The 18417-nt window shown below is 43.3% G+C and overlaps 1 protein-coding gene across 1 annotated transcript in view; it reads right to left on the bottom strand.

Annotated features, from left to right (window-relative positions):
* LOC125452300 (cytosolic carboxypeptidase 2-like) overlaps positions 1-9318 on the bottom strand; it is a 131533-nt gene extending 122215 nt beyond the window's left edge. Inside the window, exon 1 of the mRNA XM_048530543.1 lies at positions 9227-9318. The gene's annotated coding sequence lies outside the window, so the exon portion shown is untranslated. The remainder of the gene's footprint in view (positions 1-9226) is intronic.
* Positions 9319-18417: the final 9099 nt, after the last annotated feature.

Here is an 18417-nt window from a genome sequence, read left to right as displayed (position 1 = left end):
TCCAAGTGGTGTGGTATAATTGAAATTGTTGGAAGAGGCTGTGGATGATACATTGGATGCGGAGGCTGGTGGGATGGAAAGTGAGGACAAGTGGGACCCTATCTTTATTATGTTTAGACGGGGGATGGTGGTTAAGAGCTGTGGAGCAGGGAGTGGCTGAGGCGTGGTGGAGGGCTCTCTGGGTGACAGGGGGAAAGAACATTGTTTGAAGAAAGAAGACATCTGAGATATTTGGAAGCGTCCTATATGACTTCTTAACCACCTTGTCTACCTGCCCTACCTCCTTCGAGAATCTTTGGACATGCATTCAAATGCCCCCATGAGCTTCAGTATTTTCCAGGGTCCAACCATTGAAAGTGTCTTCCTTTGCAATATTAGCTTTCCCCATGTGCATTCTCTCACATCAAGCCTTCACCTGATCTGACTATATATTTCATTAAAATTCTTCAAGCCCTTCCTAGGTGCAACTGGGTAATGAAGCACTAATAAAATATCACTCTGGAAGGCAATATCAATACATGCGGCTTAAAAATAGAAATCAGTCCAAATTTATATAAATAATGAGCACAGCTATGAAAATATATCCAAATATGTCTAGTATTGGATTAAATTAATAGCTGACTTTATATTAAATTCACTGGGAATAATAGGAAAGAAACTCCTGAGTTCCATACCTCGTAACTCATCAAAACTTGATCAAACAGATTAGACTTAATGACGTTGTAAGTATGTTACAGTTCAGGTTCTTGCAACATTTATTTTGCATTCATAGCCGAAGGGCAATTTTCATAAGCTCCTTTGTTCTCCTATGAGCTGCAACATGAGCCATTTTGTAACCTGTGTGTGTGCCACAGGTCTCTGTACCATGTTTATGTAAGATCCAAAGAAGACAACCCAGATTCAAATTTGATGCATGTGGTAAATTTAGGGATATTCATACATTGGATTGAGAATCAACGGCTAAGTCATTGTCACAACTGTGGTTCTGGGACCTTATTTGTGGCAGACTCTTTAATAAAATAGAACAGTCATTTATTGTCATTTGCATATTTTACAAAACAAAACTGTAAAATGTGTTCAAGCCACCACCATGGCGCCTATTTTAATTACAGAAGGAATAAATAAGAAAAAAAAATTCAGATAATGTTGATTTTAGTTAATTTCATCACTTCTGGATTTGGGAAAGACTGTACCGCTGTAAGATCACCAAGCCAGGCTGCTGGAATACCGGGTTGGAAGCTGCCACTGAAGTAGTGCATCCACATCAGGCACTTGGGATACCAGGCCACAAGATTCGCAAAAGCCGCCTCAAGGAGCGAATGCTGATCCTGGTCAGGATGTTGCGAAAGGTGAATAGGGGAACAGCTGGCAGAACTGCCAGAGACCGTGCAAAGATGGAACAAATGGTAGAGATTTTCTTCCCAAGTTCTGCCAGGTGCACTATGCAAATGAAAAGCTGGCTCCGTGGGCCAGATGGCAGCCACTATGGAAAGCCAGATCGAGCAGTACTGACAGTATCTTCCGCCAATGTGTTCACACCTTCACTCCATCATTGGGCCATGGGTGCATTTATTCACCAGCTCAGCGAGAGGGCCTGAGGGACCTTGACCAAGTACCCAATTGCCTCAAAGAGTGAGGGAAGGTGAACAACTGACAACACCCAGGAATTGTACTCTCAGGACAGCTCAGTGATACCACTTTTCTCTGCCACGGATCCAATTGGTTTCATTGGCTCAGGCCATAAGACCATGAGACCATAAGACATAGGAGTGGAAGTAAGACCATTCGGCCCATCAAGTCCACTCTGCCATTTAAATCATGGCTGATGGGCATTTCAACTCCACTTCCCTGCACTCTCCCCGTAGCCCTTGATTCCTTCTGAGATCAAGAATTTGTTGATCTCTGCCTTGAAGGCATCTAACGTTCCGGCCTCCACTGCTCTCTGTGGCAATGAATTCCACAAGCCCACCACTCTCTGGCTGAAGAAATGTCATCTCATTTCACTTTTAAATTTACCCCCTCTAATTTTAAGGCTGTGCCCACGGGTCGTAGTCTCCCCGCCTAACAGAAACAACTTCCTAGCGTCCACCCCTTCTAAAGCATACATGATCTAGTAAGTTTCTATTAGATCTCCCCTCAACCTTCTAAACTCTAATGAGTACAATCCCAGGATCCTTAGCCGTTCATCATACGTTAAACCTACCATTCCAGGGATCATCCATGTGAATCTCCGCTGGACACGCTCCAGGGCTAGTATGTCCTTCCTGAGGTGTGGGGCCCAAAATTGGACACAGTATTCTAAAGGGGGCCTAACTAGAGCTTATTAAAGCCTCAGAAGCACATCGCTGCTTTTATATTCCAACCCTCTTGAGATAAACGACAACATTACATTCGCTTTCTTAATTACGCACTCTACCTGCAAGTTAACCTTTAGAGAATCCTGGACCAACACTCCCAGATCCCTTTATACTTCTGATTTGCGAATTTTCTCACCATTTAGAAAATAGTCCATGCCTGTATTTTTTTTTCCAAAGTGCAAAACCTCACATTTACTCACATTGAAGTTCATCAGCCATTTCCTGGACCACTCTCCTAAACTGTCTAAATCTTTCTGCAGCTTCCCCACCTCTTCAGTACTACCTCCCTGTCCACCTATCTTTGTATCATCAGCAAACTTCGCCAGAATGCCCCCAGCCCCTTCATCCAGATCATTAATGTATAAGGTGAACAGCTGCGGCTCCAACACTGAACACTGCGGGACACCACTCGTCACCAGTTGCCGTTCTGAAAAAGAGCATTTTATCCCAGCTCTCTGCCTTCTGTCAGACAGCCAATCCTCAATCCAAGCCAGTAGCTCACCTTGAACACCATGGGCCCTCGCCTTGCTCAGCAGCCTCCCATGAGGCACCGTATCAAAGGCCTTTTGGAAGTCTAGATAGATAACATCTACTGGGCTTCCCTGGTCTAACATACTTGCTACCTCTTCAAAGAATTCTAACAGGATTGTCAGGCACGACTCCCCTTACTAAATCCATGCTGACTTGTTCTAATCTGACCCTGCACTTCCAGGAATTTAGAAATCTCATCCTTGAAAATGGATTCTAGAATTTTACCAAATGCCGAGGTTAGGCTAATCGGCCTATAATTTTCCATCTTTTGCCTTGATCCTTTCTTAAACAAGGGAGTTACAACAGCAATTTTCCAATCGTCTGGGACTTTCCCTGACTCCAGTGACTTTTGAAAGATCACGACCAAAGCATCCACTATTTCCTCAGCCACCTCTCTCAGAACTCTAGGATGTAGCCCATCGGGGCCAGTAGATTTATCAATTTTTAGACCTTTTAGCTTTTCTAGCACTTTCTCTTTTGTAATGCCTACCGTGCTCAACTCTGCCCCCTGGCTCTCCCTAATTGTTGGCATACTACTCATGTCTTCCACTGTGAAGACTGACGCAAAGTACTTATTAAGTTCTTCAGCTATTTCCTTATCTCCCATCACTAGCCTCCCAGCATCAATTTGGAGCGGCTTAATATCTACTTCTGCCTCTCGTTTGTTTCTTATGTATTGAAAGAAGCTTTTACTATCATTTCTAATATTACTAGCTAGCCCACCTTCATAGTTGATCTTCCCCTTCCTTATTGCTCTCTTTGTTATCCTCTTTTTGTTTTTGTAGCCTTCCCAATCTTCTGATTTCCCAGTGGTCTTGGCCACTTTATAGGCTGACTCTTTTTCTTTGATATATTTCCTGACTTCCTTCGTCAGCCATGGCTGTCTAATCCCACCCCGGATAATCTTTCTTTTCTTTGGGATGAACCTCTGTACTGTGTCCTCAATTACACCCAGAAACGCCTGCCATTGTTGGTCCACTGTCTTCCCCGCTAGGCTCTGCTTCCAGTCATGTCAGACCAGAGATGTCAGACCTGCATCTGTGCAGGTGATCCCCTGCCCCAGATGGTCACGCTCTGTATAACATAGGACATCAGATGGCAGCTACCAATGGCATCTGAGGCAAGGCAACCAAGCAGTCAGCAGGTTGCTGTATGCTCAGCTGTGGCTGGGAAGTTGGCACTACATCATAGGTTAAGGAAGAAACATTAATGAACATTGAAGGTGCAGATGTATAAGTCTCCAGTTCAGCACAGCACTGGAAGCCAATCTCATCATTCCTGTGGTCTCATTCAATGTGTTAAGACTTCCAACTCTTTATGGTTTCATTTTCAACAAAGTTGAGGGGCCATAGAGATCCTTTATTCTCACATGTGGCACTGCAAACAGCTCAGAGAATCTCACTCTCAGCTGTCAGCTAGGAGAATCTTAACCTCTGAAAACTGGAAATGAAGCTACATCATAATACCTCAGGAAGTCACTCACCATAGGGTAGGCCCTGCGCTGTAATTTGATTGATGAGTGGTCCTTGTAACCAAAGCTTTGTGATCCATGCGCAGGCCCCCATGTAAGCCTGCAGAACCATATATTGATGATCTGATCAGCAAGCTGTGAGGAGTTTGTTACAAAAATGGAAGAATAATATAGGAAAATAGAGTTTTCAAAACTATGAAATGATCAATTTATTGAGTGTAGTGATGCTACAGTATCACAATTACTTATAACTGAAGTTCACAAAAGGTCAAGTTTAGCCATTCATTCTAAAATCTCATTGCTATTAGTCTCTCTGCAGAGCACCTCACTCTGTAATCTATTAGAAACAAGTATGAATAGTGGTGTAACCTGCCTTTCAGCAACTTCTAGTGGTTAAATAAAATAAATCCCTGACTCACTTTACAATCTACAAGTAACAATTTATTTATCTAGTTCTAAAAGTGAACAAATTAACTAAGCTATTAACAAACAGAATAAACTCCTTCTAACTACTAACTACTCCCGAATAAAACAAGATTCTAATGATATGCTGTTCCAATAAGTATAAGTGCCACTCATATAAAATAAAAAAAAATTAGTCTGTTAAAATTACAGACAGGTTACGTGTCTTCTGGAATGTTCTGTGCCTTCTCTGTTGAATGTACTGTCAGGAACGCCTTCTCTGTCAATTTTTCTCTCAGGAATATTAACTAGTTATGTTTTTGGTAACTTTGCTTGAGATGGTGCTTTTTATAAGACTAAGAGGAATCTGTGAGAGCCAGTGATTCTCTCTTGAGAGCTAAGAGCTATTAACCCTGGCAGATGGCAGTTACTTCTCCTGTCTTTGTCCAACTGTCCTCTCCTTTTATACCCTTGATGACATATCAATTTTTTACAACAGGATTGATCCTATGTTGTCAAAACCATCAGATTGTAATTTAAATGATTTACAGTATCTAAGGGCCTGGTGCAAATTGATTGGCTAAATTCAAACCTTTTTGCTTTGGTAAAACTGCAACTTAGCCTGCTAACTATATGGCTTTTTAATACAAATGTTTCAATTTGAGTGCCCTCTGTGCACCTGCAAACCCACAAGCTGCTGCCCACAGACATCCTTTTTGAACCTTTAAGCATAGAAAAAACACATCATCTTTTAAAGAGACCACACACTGTTTTTCCCCTTAACATTCTACAAACACCAAATTCTAACTTCTGGCCTCCCAATCCACAAGCACTCTACCCGACTTTGCAACAATAGCAAGTTCTACCTCCAAGCTCATGACCCCAGAACTTTGGCTCATGAACTAATCTGCAGTCCCAAGACCCTGCCCCTGTCTATGCATTGGCTAAATTATAGCCCTGTTTGGCAATCGCCTGAGGGCCTTGCACTCAAGTCATTAACAATGCTTTATGGGGGTAGACCTGATATCAATGAGCCAGGCCTCAAATAATGTGAAAGAGTGAATATTCAAGGCATTGGAGGTGTGCAGAATGTAAACATTGTGACAGCTCCCTGGATAGCAGGCTGCAGTTCCACTGCTCTTCTTCCGCTCCCCCATACCTCTAGCATGCCAAGTAACTCCATCTGCAACCCACCCTTTAACATTCAGCTCCCACCCTTCATTGTCTCTGTTGCACCTATTACTTTGACCCTTCTGTCTCAATCCCAGTTTGCAGCTTTCATACCCCAGAGTCTTTCCCCTGCCCCTGGCCCTGACAACCAAACACTTTTCGTTGCTTTCCCTATCTTTTCACCCAAACCAATGTTCTGCAAACATTCTTTTTTTTAAGAAGCCATTTTTAGGTTGATGTGCCCTCACCCATTCAGCGTTGTGTTTCACAATTTATTCTCTCGTATTAGTTAAGACACACTTATTTGTCCCAATCAGGTTGGTTTCAATAAGCATGCATGTGTGCCTAATTGTGCTGGATAGTAGACCTAAACACACAGTGAAGTAGCCAGTTCTGAAGCAGCAAAATAGCACACTAAAGGCTTACGTACCGAAGCTGGAAGGAAGCATTCCATCCAGCCAGGCACCTGTCTAACTTGGTTGGATTTATGAACACGAGTTTCCTGTTTTTGGCTAACAATATTGCACGGTAAACATTATTCAAGTAGGCTAAGAGGTTAAAGACTATTCATGACTTTCTGGTGAATGAGAAACAGGTATCCATGCCACCTGAGACAACAAAGTGTGGAGCTGGATGAACACAGCAGGCCAAGTAACATCTTAGGAGCACAAAAGCTGATGTTTCGGGCATATACCCTTTATCAGAATGGGGACTGCATTGCAGAACACCGACACAGATCGCAATAAACAACTGCACCTTCCAGTCGCGAACCACTTTAACTCCCCCTCCCATTCCTTAGACAACATGTCCATCCTGGGCCTCCTGCAGTGCCACAATGATGCCACCCGAAGGTTGCAGGAACAGCAACTCATATTCCGCTTGGGACCCCTGCAGCCCAATGGTAACAAGGTGGACTTCACAAGCTTCAAAATCTCCTTCCCCACCACTGCATCCCAAAACCAGCCCAGCTCATCCCTGCCTCCCTAACCTGTTCTTCCTTTCACCTAGCGCCTCCTCCCACCTCAAGCTGCACCCCCATTTCCTTCCTACTAACCTTATCCTGTCCCCTTGACCTGTCCGTCCTCCCCGGACTGACGAATCCCTTTCCTATCTCCCCACATACATTCGCCTCTGCAGGCTCCATCCCCACCCCTTTAACTTGTCTGTCTCCTTTCCACCTACCTTCTCCTCTATCCACCTTCAGTCCACCTCCCCCTCTCTCCCTATTTATTTCAGAACCCTCTCCCCATCCCCCTCTCTGATGAAGGGTCTAGGCCTGAAACGTCAGCTTTTCTGCTCCTAAGATGCTGCTTGGCCTGCTGCATTCATCCAGCCCCACACTTTGTTATCTCAGATTCTCCAGCATCTGCAGTTCCCTTTATCTCCAACCCACCTGAAACAGGTTCTGCGAACTTAATACCAATGCTAACAAGACTTTAATGATGATAAATTATTGCCTCCTTCCCAATTAAATTTCCTTGCACTCCTTTCTAAAGCATCCAGTGTATGCCCTTTGTCTGACCCTTGATGCATGATGTGAAAAGGCTAGGGCTGCCACATCAATTTCCTCAGCCTTGTCTTCCCTCCTTACAAACAACTTGAACTATTGAATGATCTTACATTGGACAAGCTAAGGGGCTATATCAAAGCCTATAGGAATCCTGGCCTGGATGCCTCCAGAAATTGTTCTTTGAACTAGTTATTGTTGGCCCTCTTATACAAAGGGGCCTTGTGGGTCTCATGCACATTTCTCTTTGCTGTTTGTCAAAAGGGGTCTTTTCAGTATCGCAGACAGTGACTCCTGGAGTTCTACAGGGATCAGTGTTGTGACCACAACTATTCAGGTAATGCATTAATGATCTGGCATAAGGAACTCAGGGCATTATTGCTAACTTTGTAGATGACATAAAGGTAGGCACAAGGACAGGTAGTGTTGATGAAGCGGGGAGGCTGCAGAAGGACTTGGACAGATGAGGAGTGTGGGCAAAGTGGCAGATGAACTACAATGTGGGAACATGTGAGGGTATGCACTTTGAGAGAGAGAATTGAGGCATAGACTATTTTCTAAACAGGGAATAGTCCTGGAAATCTGAAGCACAAAGGGACTTGGAAGAACTTGTTCAGGATTCTCTGAAGGTTAAAATGCACGTTCAGTTGGTAGTTAGGAAGGGAAATGCAATGTTAACATTCATTTCAAGACAGCTAGAATACAAGAGCAGAAATGTATTGCTGAGACTGTAAAGGGTTCTAGTCAGACCACATTTGAGATATTGTGAGCAGTTTTGGGCCCAATATTTGAGGGGGAAAGTGCTGATGTTGGTGGAGGCCCAGAGGAGGTTCACAAGAATGATCCTAGGATATAAAACTTGTCATCTGGTGAGCAGCTGAAACTTTGGGTCTGTACTCAATCGAGTTAGAAGGATGAGGGGCAATCTATTTGAATCTTACAGAATACTGAGAGGCCTAAATAGAGGGGGTACGGAGAAGATATTTCCACTAGCAGTAGAGTCCAGAATCCAAGAGCACAGCATCCGAGTGAAGGGGATGACCCTTTAGAACTGAGATGAGGAGGAATTTCTTCAGCCGGATGGTGATTATTCTGTGGAACTCATTGCTGCAGGAGGCTGCGAAAGCCAAGTCATTGAGAGTTTTTTACTTCAGAGATAGATAGGTTCTTGATTAGTACGAAGATCAAGTGTTATGGGAGAAGAATGGGATTGAAAAACATATCAGTCATGATCGAATGGCGGGGCAAATTCGAGGGGCCAAATGGCCTGAATTTGCTCCTATATTTAATGATTTAACAGCTATACAATTTCAGTACTTTATCAATGTCTTATTGGTGCAGATTGGTTATTGAAAGTATTGCACTGCCCTTGTATAAAATACCTTGGGAAGCTTTTCTGCATTAAAAATGTAATTTTTCACAATTTTTATCCTTTCATGAAGAACCTGTACTCATATCCATGGATGGATACAGGGTCTGTATGTAACTGGAGGGGACAACAGGTGATTCATACTTTGGTTATGAAAGTGCACTTCCACAGAAAAATAAAAACAAAAAGCTTCTTCAAATGTGTATAAAACATTGCTTTCTCCCACCAACTTTGCCTCAAAACAGTAATATCATGATTTATGAATCATCCTCTCGACTTATTTTCAAAGAAAGCCAACAACATTATTTACAAAAAGCAGTACCAAACATTTAAGAATTCAGCTAATTTCTTGTATTAACTATCTGTGCCAGGTTCAAGCATGTAATCCAACAATTAAAAAATTAAAATCATATGCCTACCATTTTTCTTTTGCTGTAGCAGGCTATTTTTCAGATTTCACTCTCATGCTTCATTTTATTAATACAGTAGGTATGTCAATGTTGAGTCTACGTCAATACATCTTAGCTCTGACTCAATAATGTGAACACAGTGTAAAACAAATAATATTGTGCAATCATTGACAGTTCAGTGACCAGATCTAGCCTACTGTGATTTAAATAGTGCGGAACATCTTGAGAATGTCTAAATGATATTCACAGCTTCACAATAAAAACTCAATTACCACAATTTGGTAGATCTCCATGGAGACTGCAGCTGTTTATGTTAAAGTCAACATTTGGCAGCTTTTGCACTATTGATGTAAGATTTCTGTAACCTATTAAAGCATTTCAATAATTCAGCCCCAAACAGAACAGTAATAAACAGAGCTATAAAATAAAATCCCCAATATTGTATAGAATCATAGAATGATACAGCAGAGGAAGAGGTTGGCAGTTAGCAGCCATTTTAGAGCAGCATTTAATGTTTTTAAAACCATTTTTACTCTGTGAAGAGTCTCGGTTATTAGAATATGATGGTGGATGTTGAATGTAAACAGTTCATTTTTACAATGATTGTAGCAATGTACAAGAGGCCAGAATTTGAGGAGCACAGACGTCTCAAAGGGTTGTGGAGCTGGAGAAGGATACAGAGATGATGAAGGGCTAACACCACGGAAGCATTTTACAAACAAGGATGAGAAATTCAACATCATGCTGCTGCTCGATCAGGAGCTAATGTAGGTCAGCAAGCATATGTGTGATCAGGGAATGGAACGTGCTGTGGGTTAAACTTGGGCAGCAGAGTTTTGGAAGATCTTAAGTTTAAAGAAGGACAGAAGTGGAAGATCAGCCGGGAGAGCTTTGGAATAGTTGGGTCTGAAGGTAATGAAATCAATAACAAGGGCTTTAGCAGTAGGCGAGCTGTAACAGAGGCAATGTGAAGATGGCCTTAGCGATGGCACAAGTATAAGATCAGAAGCTACTCTCCGATCAAATATGACATGAGGCTTAGAACGCGACTGGCTAGTCTCAAGGAGATTTTTAATGAATATTTCTCCTCAGTGTTTAGTGGGGAGAGAATCATGGATGCTAAGGGAATAAGGAAAACAAGTGGCGATATTTTGGACTGCATACACATTACCAGAGAGGAGATGTTTGTAGCCTTAGAGCACATTACAGTGGATAAATTCCCTGGACCTGATCAAATCCATCCTTGGACATTGTGGGAGGGTAGGGAAGAAATTCCAGATGCACTTGCAGAAATTTTTGCTTGATCTCTAGCCACAGGTGAAATCCAGAAGACTGGAAGGTGGCTAAAGTTGTTCCATTGTTCAAGAAAAGTAACAAAGACAAGCCAGGGGACTACCGCCCAGTGAGCTTGACATTAGTGGTAGGCAGGTTATTGGAGAGGATACTGACGGATAGGATCAACCATCATTTGGATAGTCAAGATCTGCTTAAGGATAGTTAGAATGGATTTGTGTGTGCGAAGACATGTCTGATAAATCTTTTGAGATAATGGGAACTGCAGATGCTGGAGAATTCCATGATAATAAAATGTGAGGCTGGATGAACACAGCAGGCCAAGCAGCATCTCAGGAGCACAAAAGCTGACGTTTCGGGCCTAGACCCTTCATCAGAGAGGGGGATGGGGAGAGGGAACTGGAATAAATAGGGAGAGAGGGGGAGGCGGACCGAAGATGGAGAGTAAAGAAGATAGGTGGAGAGAGTATAGGTGGGGAGGTAGGGAGGGGATAGGTCAGTCCAGGGAAGACGGACAGGTCAAGGAGGTGGGATGAGGTTAGTAGGTAGCGGGGGGTGCGGCTTGGGGTGGGAGGAAGGGATGGGTGAGAGGAAGAACCGGTTAGGGAGGCAGAGACAGGTTGGACTGGTTTTGGGATGCAGTGGGTGGGGGGGAAGAGCTGGGCTGGTTGTGTGGTGCAGTGGGGGGAGGGGACGAACTGGGCTGGTTTAGGGATGCAGTTGGGGAAGGGGAGATTTTGAAACTGGTGAAGTCCACATTGATACCATTAGGCTGCAGGGTTCCCAGGCGGAACCCCAACCTCACCATCAAACCCGCAGACAAGGGTGGCGCAGTGGTAGTATGGTGCACTGACCTCTACATCACCGAGGCCAGACGCCAACTCTCCGACACCACCTCCTACCGCCCCCGCGATCGTGACCCCACACCCGAGCACCAAACCATCATCTCCAACACCATTCATGACCTCATCACCTCAGGGGACCTCCCACCCACAGCCTCCAACCTCATTGTTCCCCAACCCCGCACGGTCCGTTTCGATCTCCTTCCGAAAATCCACAAACCTGCCTGCCCTGGTCGACCCATCGTCTCAGCCTGCTCCTGCCCCACTGAACTCATCTCCACCTGTCTGGACTCCATTTTCTCCCCTTTGGTCCAGGAACTCCCCACCTACGTCCGTGACACCACCCACGCCCTCCACCTCCTCTAGGACTTCCATTTCCCTGGCCCCAACACCTCATCTTCACCATGGATGTTCAGTCCCTATACACCTGCATTCCGCATGCAGATGGCCTCAAGGCCCTCTGCTTCTTCCTGTCCCGCAGGCCCGACCAGTCCCCCTCCACCGACACCCTCATCCGCCTAGCTGAACTCGTCCTCACCCTCAATAACTTCTCTTTTGACTCCTCCCACTTCCTACAGACTAAGGGGGTGGCCATGGGCACCCGCATGGGCCCCAGCTATGCCTGCCTCTTTGTAGGTTACGTGGAACAGTCCCTCTTCCGCACCTACACAGGCCCCAAACCCCACCTCTTCCTCCGGTACATTGATGCCTGTATCGGCGCCGCCTCTTGCTCCCCAGAGGAGCTCGAACTGTTCATCCACTTCACCAACACCTTCCACCCCAACCTTCAGTTCACCTGGGCCATCTCCAGCACATCCCTCACCTTCCTGGACCTCTCAGTCTCCATCTCAGGCAACCAGCTTGTAACTGATGTCCATTTCAAGCCCACCGACTCCCACAGCTACCTAGAATACACCCCCTCCCACCCACCCTCCTGCAAAAATTCCATCCCCTATTCCCAATTCCTCCGCCTCTGCCGCATCTGCTCCCACGATAAGACATTCCACTCCCGCACATCCCAGATGTCCAAGTTCTTCAAGGACCGCAACTTTCCCCCCACAGTGATCGAGAACGCCCTTGACCGCGTCTCCCGTATTTCACGCAACACATCCCTCACACCCCGCCCCTGCCACAACCGCCCAAAGAGGATCCCCCTCGTTCTCACACACCACCCCACCAACCTCCGGATACAACGCATCATCCTCCGACACTTCCGCCATTTACAATCCGACCCCACCACCCAAGACATTTTTCCATCCCCACCCCTGTCTGCTTTCCGGAGAGACCACTGTCTCTGTGACTCCCTTGTTCGCTCCACACTGCCCTCCAACCCCACCACACCCGGCACCTTCCCCTGCAACCGCAGGAAATGCTACACTTGCCCCCACACCTCCCCCCTCACCCCTATCCCAGGCCCCAAGATGACATTCCACATTAAGCAGAGGTTCACCTGCACATCTGCCAATGTGGTATACTGCATCCACTGTACCCGGTGTGGCTTCATCTACATTGGGGAAACCAAGCGGAGGCTTGGAGACCGCTTTGCAGAACACCTCCGCTAAGTTCGCAACAAACAACTGCACCTCCCAGTCGCAAACCATTTCCACTCCCCCTCCCATTCTTTAGATGAATGTCCATCGTGGGCCTCCTGCAGTGCCACAATGAGCCACCCGAAGGTTGCAGGAACAGCAACTCATATTCCACCTGGGAACCCTGCAGCCATATGGTATCAATGTGGACTTCACCAGTTTCAAAATCTCCCCTTCCCCAACTGCATCCCTAAACCAGCCCAGTTCGTCCCCTCCCCCCACTGCACCACACAACCAGCCCAGCTCTTCCCCCCCACCCACTGCATCCCAAAACCAGTCCAACCTGTCTCTGCCTCCCTAACCGGTTCTTCCTCTCACCCACCCCTTCCCCCCACCCCAAGCCGCACCCCCATCTACCTACTAACCTCATCCCACCTCCTTGACCTGTCTGTCTTCCCTGGGCTGACCTATCCCCTCCCTACCTCCCCACCTATACTCTCTCCACCTATCTTCTTTACTCTCCATCTTCGGTCCGCCTCCCCCTCTCTCCCTATTTATTCCAGTTCCCTCTCCCCATCCTCCTCTCTGATGAAGGGTCTAGGCCCGAAACATCAGCTTTTGTGCTCCTGAGATGCTGCTTGGTCTGCTGTGTTCATCCAGCCTCACATTTTATTATCTGATAAATCTTTTAGAGCTTTTCAAAGAGGTAACTAAGAGGATAGATGAGGTTAGGGTAGTGGATGTTGTTTATATCGACTTTAGTAAGGCCTTTGATAAGGTCTCACACAGCAGGCTAGTGATGAAAGTTAGGTTGCATGGGATCCAGGGAGAGCTAGCTAATTGGGTTCAAAATTGGATCAATGGCAGAAGACAGAGGGTGATGGTTGAAGGTTGTTTCTCAGGCTGTAGGCCTGTGACCAGTGGTGTGCCATAGGGGTCACTGCTGGGATCTTTGTTATTTGTTAGTTAAATAAATGATCTGGCTGTGAATATACAAGGCATGAATAGTAAGTTTGCAGATGATACAAAATTAGGAGATATCGTTGATAGTGAAAAAGGATATCCAAAACTACTGAGGGATCTTGATCAGATGGGGACGTTGGCTGAGGATTGGCAAATGCAATTCAAGTGTGAGGTGTTGCACTTTGGACAGTGAAACCAAGGTAGGACTTATACAGTAAAAGGTAAGATCCTGAGGAGTGTTGTGGAACAGAGTGACCTAGGAGTACAAATACATAGTTTATTGAAAGAAGCATCACAAGTGGACAGGGTGGTGAAGAAGGCATTTAACATTCTTCATGGACTAGTGAACAGAAAACCCCCAGGATCTCACTGTTCTTGCACTCCCTATAAAACTCTTATCATTTGGTTTCTATTGTATCAACTCATTCTTCCAAACAAAATTGTACGCATTGAATTTCATCTACCAATGCGTCTACCTGTTTCACCAGTTTATATCCCTCTAAATCTTGCTAATATCTTACTACTTTTTGGATTTCTATATAACCTGCAAACTTTAAAAGACAACTAAAACCAGCTGATTGATATGCATCAAAAGAGCAGTAGTCTTTACACTGACCCTTAGGGCAATACAACACATTTTCTTTTTGTATGAAAGACAACTATTCACAGCTCCTGAGATAACACGGTATAGAGCTGGATGAACACAGCAGACCAAGCAGGAAAAAAGGAAATTGGGTTTACACATTCTTTGGTCACTGCCTTATAATAATATAAACCTGATCGCACTACCATGCTTTAGCAAACCATAGATAATTCAAGTTAAGGGTTAGTCCCTTTATTGTAGGGTCAGGGTAGGCATAGGTGAAGATTACAGTCAATATTTTGCACAAAGTATTCAAGCACAATACGTTAATGTAGATTAGTAGATGCAATATTGTAATCAGTTTTATATGCGCGTATATCCAAAGCTACTGTATTATGACAATAATTGATTTTTTTTTCATTCATTCACAGGACTAGGCCAGCATTTAATGCCCATCCCTAATTGCCCAAACTCATTGCAATTGGTCTGGAGTCATTTATAGGTCATGCAAGGTAAGGATGGCAGTTTTCTTCTCTAAAGGAAATTAGTAAACCAGATGGGTTTTTCCTGACAATCATTTCATCCTTATCATTAGACTAATTCTGGTATCTTATTGAATTCAAATTCTACCACCTACCACCTATCTCCAGAACTGGGCTCACTTGATTAATAGGCTATCAATGACATCACATGGCCATCATCTCCCTGAAACAATTCAGTTCCTTATTCAACAAAACTTACCATCTTTCCATATTTTGTGTCAGCCAGTTTAATCTAAAGCCGCTGCGTATTTTCTTCATGTTTTGTTGGCTTTGCACCGACTCTGGAGCCGAATACAGACAGCCTAGTATAAGCCTAACTGGCCTAACCAATGCCTGCACCAATATACAGTCTCCTGTCAAATCCATTGCCAAACTCCACTCCAACACATCACCAGTTCATTGACCACAACAGGGCGGGGGAGAATCCTGTGGTAATCTGAAGGAACCTATCACCCATACTTTATAAAATGTATCCATTTTTCATCTCATTGATTTCAACAGAAGTCAACCTGTACGGGTTCTGTAACAGACTTGACTGTGCCATTTATTTTGTATGATTAGCCATTCTTGGAACTAAAACATCATGCATCAATTTAATCAGGTGTTATGAACTAACAAAGGTAGCAGCAATCTAGGTTTCCTCATATTGACTCCTAAATCTTAAGTATTGTCGACATTAAAGATTTAGGCAGGATTGTGAAATGTGTCTGAAATCTTTTTTTAACTATGCTGTAATTTTATTTGTGTGTGTTGATTTGTTCTGTAACCTAATTCTGAAAAATTTCCTATGGGACTTTGGTTCTTGACACTGTAATTGGCTTTTGTTATTGAGTACTTTGATGATTAGTGCTAATGAACCCATACTGACTATTTTAATAGTCTGCTGCAAGCTTAGTAGTTTGAAAGCTGAATAATCAAATTTTAACTCAGGAAAATTCTTTTCAGGGATTTGTAGAAGATTATTTGCAGATCTGTCTCTCTACAGGATATATCAACTCTACTGGATTATACATTTTCTTCCCTTTGTACTGTTAATAACATAAATTACCTATGTGAAAATTAATAAGTACATTTAAAAGCGATATAACTTACTATATTAGTATATTTCTCCTGGAAATTCTTCAGCTGTTAAATTAGATCATTACTTTCAGCGTGTATGAAAGTGAAAACACATTTTCATTACTTCACAAAAGTACTAACAAGGCAACTGGGAAACACAGCATGGTCAGAAATCCAATTTGTTGCAATAGCCTCAGAGCAAGATAGAAATTGATTGTCTTCTCATGAGCTTAGTCCTTCTGAATGTGTTCAATGGCCCATGCTCACAAAGACATTGGAAATGAATAGGTGACTTAGGGAGAAGTATTTGGCATAATGCATTAAGTTATTAAAGAAAACCAGTGCAGCAAATTGGGTCCGAGGCTGATGAGGTGTACTTGTTGCAAAAGAATGTATTAGAGAATGTTGGGGGTGGGGTGGGAGAAGGCGAAAGTGTGGTCATTCAAAATGAGGTCTAAGTCTTCATTCCCTTTTGTTTCCAGAAAAATTACAGAATTTCCAAATGGTTTGGAGATACAAATTCAGATTTTAAGTACAAAAATGCAAAACAAACTAACAATGCACCAACATGCATTTCTGAAAAGTCTTCAATCCTTTTAAACAGACTTTCTGGAAACAGCCAGGAGAACTTGTGTATCATAGAGATAATTATTAAATCTGGTAGAAGGCTGAAGTAAAGCTATTGTGGTATACGGCAATATCAAACATTTGAAAACCGAATAAAAATAGTTTCCTTTACCTCTGTAGTTTCTATGTCAAATACTGAAATTAAAGGCATGATTATTTTTCTTCAAAGAATGGTAGAATGGCATATCTGTGTAATATTGAGAAAGTGTTATAATGCCTTTGATGCTGTCACTTGGATGTGGCAATAAACTACACCCTTGTCTCTCCTTTCAGGTGGGTGATTAAGCCCATTTGGCATGACTTGCAGAACAGTTCTTGTGTCTTAAACCTCCAATAACAGTTTGTGGACCCCTGGGAACCACTGAGACTTTCCAGGTAAAGGATGGCAGTTTTCTGAAGGAAATTAATGAACCAGACAGTCCTTTTCTAAACAAAGTCAGTCTAAGTCATCAAGCCCACAGCCACAAAGCCAAAAGATATGAGTAATGTAGGCTGCTAGTGAGTGCTTATGATGAGTGGCAGCTGGAACTGTGCAATGTGAATGCTCAAATATAATAAGTATACTTTGGATGGTGTGGCTGAGCATTGTGCTGTGAAGAGACTGTGTAGCTGAGTGCAGGAATTGATGATGTGAGCAGCGGTGGCAATATTCAGACTGAAAACTCCGACAGTAAAATTTTCTGCTTCAATTTGTGCCAAAATAACAAAATTCATCAGTGATTCCCCCAAACCCATCAAATGTTCCAATACACAAACAGTAGGTCAATACCTGACTGTTAGTTCCCTATTTTATGCAATGAGTTGCGGAAACTGATCATCCTGGCTGATGTTGGTTTCAGCTCCACTAAGGCATTTTTTATTTGATGTGACAATGATTGTGTTAACGCTTGTAACATAATAAATTAGTCGTGGATAATGTAGTATTGAAACATCCAACAGTCATTTATTAAATTAGGCTATTATGCACAAATACACAAACATTTACAGGCATGTATCTGGGTTAGTTTTAGGTTAATTCCTGGCATATTCCCAACCCTAACATTACTATCAAACCAAGGGATCAAACAGTTCAATGAAAAGTTTGGGAAAGCATGTCAGGAGCAGCACCAGGCATATCCAAAAATGAGCTGTCAACTTGGTGAAGCTGCCAACCACGACTATCTGTGAGCATAAGCAATAAGTCTTAGACAAATCTAAGTGATTCACAACAATAGGATCAGATCAAAGCTCTGCAGTCCTGTGGCAACCAGACACTAATGGTGGTCAAAATTAAACAAGTATCTAAATGAGGAGACTCTATAAACATCCCCATCTTCAATAATGAGAGAATCCAACATATCAATGTGAAAGATAAGATTTTTCAACCAGAAGTGCCAAGTGGATGATCTATCTTTGCATTCTCCATTCAATAAGATCATATTAATTGTAGCTAATTGTAACTTAAAATTTGTCTGCACACCTATTCTTGATAACCACTACCCCTTTGCTTCACAAGAATCTCTGTCTTTAAAATATTCAAGAACTCCCTTTCCACCACATTTTCAGGAAGAGAGTTCCAAAACTTCCCAATCTTCTGAGAGAAAAGGTTTTCTCACATGTCTGTTTTCTAATGGTTATTTGTGATTTTTAAATAGTGATCCCTAGTTCTAGTTTCTCCCATAAGAGGAAACATTGTCACCATCTATCCTGTCAAGGCCCTTCAGGATCTCATATGTTTGAATCATATCACTATTCAACTCTTCTAAACTCCAGTCTGTCCATC

Source organism: Stegostoma tigrinum, chromosome 4 (genome assembly GCF_030684315.1).
Source record: "Stegostoma tigrinum isolate sSteTig4 chromosome 4, sSteTig4.hap1, whole genome shotgun sequence".
NCBI lineage: Eukaryota > Metazoa > Chordata > Chondrichthyes > Orectolobiformes > Stegostomatidae > Stegostoma > Stegostoma tigrinum.
The sequence above is the reverse complement of the archived record's forward strand: the minus strand, read 5'-3'. Positions and strand labels throughout refer to the sequence as shown.